A 7799-nucleotide genomic window follows, 5' to 3' on the forward strand; every position below is an offset into this window, starting at 1 on the left:
ACACTGATTGCTGTGGTTGTAGACAGCAGAGATACAACTGATACAACTTTACTGCCCGTTACCTGTTACCATGTGCCTTTCTGTAAGCAAACACCATATCAGCAAGCTCTCAGTTCAAATACAGAACCGTTGTGTACAATGCTGTGTCACATCCACTTCAACATGAGTAAGCAAGAGGAGTGAATCGGACACAGCACTACCAATTACTGTAGCAGGAGAAGGCACTAGGGCTTGACATATGAATAACAGTACAACCCTCTAGGAGAAAACCATGCATACTGTAACTGATTGGTACATTGCATATTACACCACAGTCTCTGTAACAAAATATGACTGGATAAATGGCCTCTAGCTCAGAAACCAAGAGTTTCCGAATGTAAGTTGAGTAGAATTTTTTGTTCCATATCCTCTAATCGATTAGTTCCTAGATTTGGTGCATGTACATCTAAGAATACATTTTTTCTTGTTTTTTTATGTTTTTTTCCACACATGGTATAAATAAATATTTGCAGCATATGCACACACACAAAATTACTTACACTACGATAAAAGGGTCATACTACTACTGTGCAGATTCTCTCTCTCTCACTGATTCTCTCCCTCTCATTCAGAGTACCCCCCCTCCCTCTCACTACAAGGGAGCAGTGTGAGAATGGGTGAGTTTCAATCCCGTGATCACAAATGACCCTTTTATCATCACGAGGCGACAGGTCGATTTTAGACTGCAACACAGTATAAACCTCATGTCCTCTCGATTGAATACTAGTTTGGTGTACCATGTGCGGAGCTGTAGAGCAGAAAAGCGAACAGCCCTGCAGAAACACTACAAATAGTCTTTGACAGAGAGGGCTCTCAAAGCCAATTGATGCACACACTTATCCCGCCTCTGGGTGGTACATTCCAATGTGCAATATGCATACATTTTTTATCCTAGACTTAGAGGCTCCACAATTGGCAATCCATTCGCCTTATAGCTCAAAGGCTAATAAGCTTCTTGCTTTGTGGAATAATACCGTAAGGATTATCAACTGTCTATGAGGATGCGTCGAATTCATTAACATGGTACTTCATCACTTCATATGAATCACAGTTCTTCACCCAACAGATGAAGCTATCTGTATCTGTATAAATAAATTTAGAATCTATGAAATGAGTTTTCGCAAACTCATAACGAAAGCTGTACATGTGGAGTTCGGATAGTCTAGTATGAACATCCCCTCATAATAGTGACTGACACAGGAAGACCTCAAAGAATGGGGGCTAAAGATATCTTGAGCTACCTTTACTTTTACCGTAATAAAAAATAATCACTTCACATGCAAAGTTTACACTTATACAACACAATGCCATCTTATGATATAAAAAAGTTACAATTGTAGTTCTCTTCCTTAAATGATGAATTCCGTGCGCCTATCCTTCCCAGCATATTGGCTAATTACATCGTCAATAGGACAATCAATGTCAGGCTTAGTCTTTAACAGAGCTAAACCGTTAAGTAGATCATCCTCCACGACGTACCGAGTTCACTAGACTGGCTGCCACTTTTCTCTTAGGTGTGTGTTAGCTATTTATGTGCCAGACAAAAACATATAAAATACGATGATGCGGACACATGTGCTACATGGGAAAGTTCAACTACTCGACAACTCGATTCAGTCGACTCAATCGACGAAAGAAAAGAACGAGTAGCATGCGGGCTGAGTGGCGGGGGCTGCACTGGCGGTAATGCGTACGGCCCCGCAAGGGGGGCGGGGGGAGGGCGCCCCGAGCGCCTGCCATATGTATCCTGCATTCGCCACTGCCTCATAAATAGGTTTCATGAACTCTACTGCACTCTTCACCATCTCCACTGCAACAACAACGCGTGATTCTAGCCAGCTCCAGCCCCAATTTGAGACACTGCTGGAGAGTGCGATAATGAAAAATGTATCTTTGCTTTTTCACCGGTTTTGTAATCAATTTTGAAGTGGAGCCTCCTTGCAAAACTAGTTTCTCTGGACCCAGTGGGAAATCGGCGTGTGCACCATGCAAACCAATAGCGTATGTGACTTCTGCCTTCATCATATACCCTACATCAGAATCAGGCGCTATACCCCCATGATTTTTCCACCCAATCCCTTGCATTCGTCTTCAAGTACGCATCAAAACTCAACAATCAGCAGTGATTGTTGCATAGTTTGCCTGTGTAAGTTATTTACATCCAACTACATGATGTAACTCAAGTCAAGGGATGCACTGAACCTGTCACCCCATCTGTCGGTTCGAATGTCTATGGAGACAGTGGCGAAGTCCCACATGGATCCCTCGCTCAAAGGAAAGAAGCATGTCAGCATCGGTCAATAATTTGATGCTACACTCCACTTTCTCGTCCCAAGACAACCTAGGTGCCATGTAATAAAAGGTGTGATGCAGAGAATATGTTGTCATGCATGGACTACCAACTTTTTCAAAAACTCCACAAGCAAGCACATGACTGTGTCCATGTAAAGCTGTGCATACTCTCCTAAAGCAGAGATACTGAATTCCTACCAGACATTCAGTGCATGCCCATACTCTGCATCTGTTATGACATCACCTGTAAGGTTGCTGGAGAATGCAGTTATATCTCATAGCCTGCTGTCGTTGAGTTTTTCCATACTTTCCACATACTTGTACAAGAAAACTCTGTCCTTCATCACAAGTTGAAACTTTTCCTTGTCAGACAGTGCATCTCGAGTGATATGCATATCCTCCTGAGGCAGAGTTTCAATGAGCTTCTGGAATTGTGTCTGCATAAAACGTTGCGTGTCAACGAAGCGGAGCATAATTCTTGGCGTCATTCATTTGGAATATTAAATGTATTTCTTGACGCCCTCAGGTAGGACTCTGACCTGATCTTCCTCTATGCCGAAATCAGAAAACTGCTCAACTAGAAAATGAGCGTCATACCCACTTAAATTATGGAAGAAAACGAGTAAGTGTGTTGGTAGCTGGTACTTCAAACTGCACAAATTGTGATCTGCGCCACAGAGCATCTCTCTAAGATGACAGTGGTTCCTATGAGGAGTTTCTGCTCTTGTATCTAGTGGCAGCCCAGAAATATGACAGGCAACCACTTTATTGCACAGATCTTGATTCCCTTTCGATTTGGTCCTGGGAACGTTGTCACTGTAAAGCTTATCAACCTCTCATGAAAGTTTTTCCAGCTCAGTGAGCATCCAAACTGCAGGATTATCCCCAACGTAAGATTTGTAGTGGTTAAGACTCAGCTAATAGAATGATACAATTTGGTACAGTGTTGCACATGGTACATGTTTTTCTGTAAAGCTGGTATATGAGATCAGAGGGTCACTTGCGCAGTGGGTCACAGGTGTGAGGAGGCATTCAATGTCGTCATACACTACAAATGGGCATCGCTCCTGATGATAAGCATTTTTAAACTTTATGAATTTGTTTTACTCAGTGGAATAGCAACACATACTGGGACCATGGAAGCGCAATCTACTAGATGCATTGCTAATAACTTGTCTGGGGAAAAAGCATTGAGGCATCTTAAGCAAAATTTCCATTTACTATAACACTTACTCACTTGGGCGGAAAGGAGTTGGAACATGTCATTGATCCGAACATAATGATAATTATCACCATCAGAGAAGAGCAGCATGTTTACATGCATATTATGCTCACCAGCAAATTTTGAGAACTGGAGGGGCCAACGACAATGTGCTTGTCCTGCTCATCTCACTTGCTTTTCTTCTCCAGACCATAAACATGAACTGATATTCCGGTATTCTGAGCTTCAAATTTAGATATGTCCTCGATGTTGATGGGGAACTAGATACCATTCAAGTTATAAATTAATATTATCACCTATATAGTATGTACCAAGACAATCAGTATCATCCCTCTAATTCTAATTTCTCTCTCAAGCCAGGATTGACCATGCAAAAGAAGCCTGATCCTTTCTGCTTTCGACATTAATGTATGCCATCTTATTAGCTACATCCTTAGAGCGCTGGAACTTCCATTTACCAGATCATAGACATGTGGACTCCAGACGTAGTATTCGGCTGAGTGCTTTAGCTGAATCTCTCACTTCCATCTCAGGAAACCAGTCCATTATAGCACTCAAGGTGGATTCACGAAACCACTCAGTGATTACTGTGTCCCGCATAATTTCCCCCAAAAGATAATGAAGACTTGTCCCTTCAGCACCAGAGCAACTTTGGGGCAGGTGCGATAGTTTGAAGGCACCCCACTGCATTTAATTGTAAGATACTGTGGATTATTGACTACTTTGAGGAGCCCCGTTTCCGTGGCAGGAAGGCACGCTCTTAGAAACCAGAAAACCTGCAGTATGGTGTCACTGACCTGATGTCCTCTAAAAGGACCGGAGAGGGATCTGCTGCTATCAACAGGATCATCCCTATTACTAACAATACTACTATTAGAGGGTGATGATGTCCATCCTGTTGATAATGGAGTCAGCGAGGTGCACAGGGGTATGTACTGAGGCACAAATAACTTTCATTGCCGGCGATGATTCTGACGAGGCTGAGAAGGAAGATGAGGTGGTGCTTCCAGGTCAGGCCAGTGGGAATAGCCTGGCTATGGCGACGGCTATCGATGCTGTTGCTGCTGCAGGCCTAACCTGCTAGCCTGAGGGCTGGTAGCTTGATGCTTGATTCAGAGACGCAGTGCTGGGATGACTTTGGCAGTTCAATGTGGCTGCAGTCTCTCATGTGGCGACTAGTGTTGCTTTTGCCGTGTAGCATTTCAAGGAGCCAATAGGAGTGCTGCATATCATCCCACCTGCTGATAAATGCTGGTCTGAGCAAGCAGGACAAGTTGGTGCTGGTCTGCTGGCCACGGATTTCGCGCGCTTTTGCTTGTGAGGTTTTGGAAATATCAACTTGTTCCATTGATCTGTTATTTGTGCTGGAGTGCCCCCACTCGCAGTCGTCAGATCCCTCTGTTATGAGCATGCCTCGTGTAAAATACTGAGAAAGTGTATTTAACAATATTTTCACGTGATGTAAGATCGTCTTCAGAGTTTCGACGTAGTGTATTTGCGCTCATTTCTTTTCGTTTCAGTTAATAAATAATATTCCCGCTCAATATATTTTCGAGTGTATTGGCATTCATTTCTTTTTATATAATGCATTTCCATTCCATGTGCACCTGGGAAGATAGTGCAGTGTTTTGTGTGCGAATGTATTTGAAACAAATAGTTTAACGCAACATTTGCAAATGTAATGAGGCGTTAAAGATTATACCTAATCTGTTTTATTGCAGAACAGTCTCGCTCTGTAGTTTTAATTAATAGTTCCTACTGCACAAGTGTATATTCAATTTATGAAATATGTCTCAGCAGATTGTTTAACGATTTATTTATGACACATCTTGAAGCAAACTACCATGCAGCGACTTTTTGAAAGTGTATTTAGAGACATATTCAATTGGATTTAATAATTTCTGAAGCAGCCTATGCTCAAAGACAAGTGAAAGCTGTGGTATTTCCCAAAAAAGCGCCCCAAAGTGTCTCAGGGAGGAAGCCTGAGAGGTTTCACAAGTATGCTGTGATCTTTTTAGTGTCAATGTTCAAGTGTGGCGGTACTCTTCGGAATAAAACGTGTAATTACATCTCAAATTGCCGAAAAGTATTCACCACATGTTCATCCATTATCTTTTCTTTCCACTCATTGTGTAGGAGGCTATGGGTACAGTCCTTAGCTGTGTGCTTCCATGTAGTACACTTATGAAATTCATCCTTGCCCATCACCAGGATTTCCTCAATTATACACATGGATCCTTGCGCCAAAATGGGTGAACGTTTTGCCTCTTTCACTTGAGAAGACTGACTGGTCTTTTATCGAATGATTTAGAGCTACAGTACAAGCATTTATCAGCATGAGCTGTGAAGCGTAACTTTGCCCCTTCTTGCTGCATCCTCATGATTTGAAGAAGCATATTCGTCTTCTTCATACATTCACCAAATATCATTGCTTTCCAAGCATTTTGCAGGTGGATGAGTTCTCAGGTGCGTGATTACAGCTAGTGTACCTACTAAATTCTTCCTTCTCTAGCACTGACATCTCATCTGTTGAACACATAGTACACAGTAAAGCATTACGTCTGTCCTCATGGGAAACTCAGCACAGGCTGTGCGAATGTCCTACAATTATATCCCTGTGCCGCTACCTTGGCTTACGTCACGGGAGGAGAGGTGAAGTGGAGGGGTGAGGAGGGGAAGGGGAGGGGAGGGGGAGGGTCAACAATGCCCTCTGCTCATGGTGTTGTGAACTATGTCAGTTGGCCTCTGGACCGCAAGTTGGACACACTGGATGGAGCTACAGTCTAGTGCTTGATCAATGACAACTGAAATTTTTTAAATGAACAATATACCGCATTACATACAAAATTCTTAAGTTCATCCCATCTGGCAACCCAGCATAGACCTGACCTTTCCCACCAATTTCCAGATGGGCAGGGAGGGGAGGGGAGCAGAGGGGGAGGGGGAATGGAGTTAGGTTAGTGGAATTAGCCCAATTGACCTATTTTCCCGCCAAAATTTGAACTTTCCACCATGACGTGCAACATTACCACATCTATGGCCGCCATCTTAGATCTCGCATCTTTAATAAATTTGGCAACAGTGCAGAGTGGAGTGATTCTGTCTTTGGCCCACCACCACTACTACTACTATTACTACTACTACTACTACTACTACTACTCCTAGGTAACTTTGTCAAAGCGTTTCCTAAATGTATTAACTTAGTTTCTACTGTATTAGTTAACTCTTCCTTAGTGGAATCTAACTTGTTGCTTACTGTTTATACTGTATTAGATAATTCTACCTTTGTGGACTCTAACTTTGTGCTTAAATTCTTAATTTGCTACATAAATGCTTGTAGCCAGTCAGAAGCCTCGACAAATAATGCAAATATACCCTTCTCTGTTGATCATCTTCTATTCAGCAAGGTACCTCACATTTTTACACTAACATAATAACACAGAAAAAATGTGACAATATCTCCACAAAAATTTTTATAGCTCTTAATTTTAATAGCTCACCTTTTCTGTCAAACTACACCCTCAGATTGTGTAGCTGACGCAGAAGTGTGTATGATGCTATGCCCCACAATGTGTTGTGCCACGTGACCCTGCCGATGTCTCGAAAGAAGCGATTCGACTGCAGTGTGGCGCATCGCAACACCCCTCCAGCGTTGCTCTGCTACCACTGCATCACCTGCCACATCCATTGTCAGGATTCGAAATCTTCTTCCCCAAATCCGCCGAAAAAATCTTCTTCCGTGAACCCGCCAAAAATAATTTACATTGTGTCGACATTTACACGTGTCGACATTATTTTCGGAACACGTGAAATTGTTTCAGCTGATATATTAGTTAGTCAACAACTATTGTTTTCAAATTTTTTTACTTATTCAGAATACATTGGTTCACTTTACTCATAGTATTTCGAAATAGCAATAAGGCTAAATATGTCCACTTATATCTTCTTAGTCTGTTTATTTTCTGTTGCTCTTGGGAACACTATAACCTATCTTCTTGTTAATCTTCAAAATCTTGAAAACTTAAGATTCACGCCTTTTTATGTCCTTCCGCCTCACCAATGCTCCATGTCCTGATCACTAGATGCCAAAATGAAATTTTCTTGACCATCTTCTCACGGGTTTGAAGCTGAGTCAGAACACTCACATTTGATCTGTTACCCAAAGTGTCGTGTGTTTATTTACCTTTATGTGGAGGTCTTGGAGAGCTGTGTGAAGCCCCAGAAAGACCTCAGCTCTTCTCCTTTG

Source organism: Schistocerca cancellata, chromosome 1 (assembly GCF_023864275.1).
Source record: "Schistocerca cancellata isolate TAMUIC-IGC-003103 chromosome 1, iqSchCanc2.1, whole genome shotgun sequence".
In the NCBI taxonomy this organism is placed as follows: Eukaryota; Metazoa; Arthropoda; class Insecta; order Orthoptera; family Acrididae; genus Schistocerca; species Schistocerca cancellata.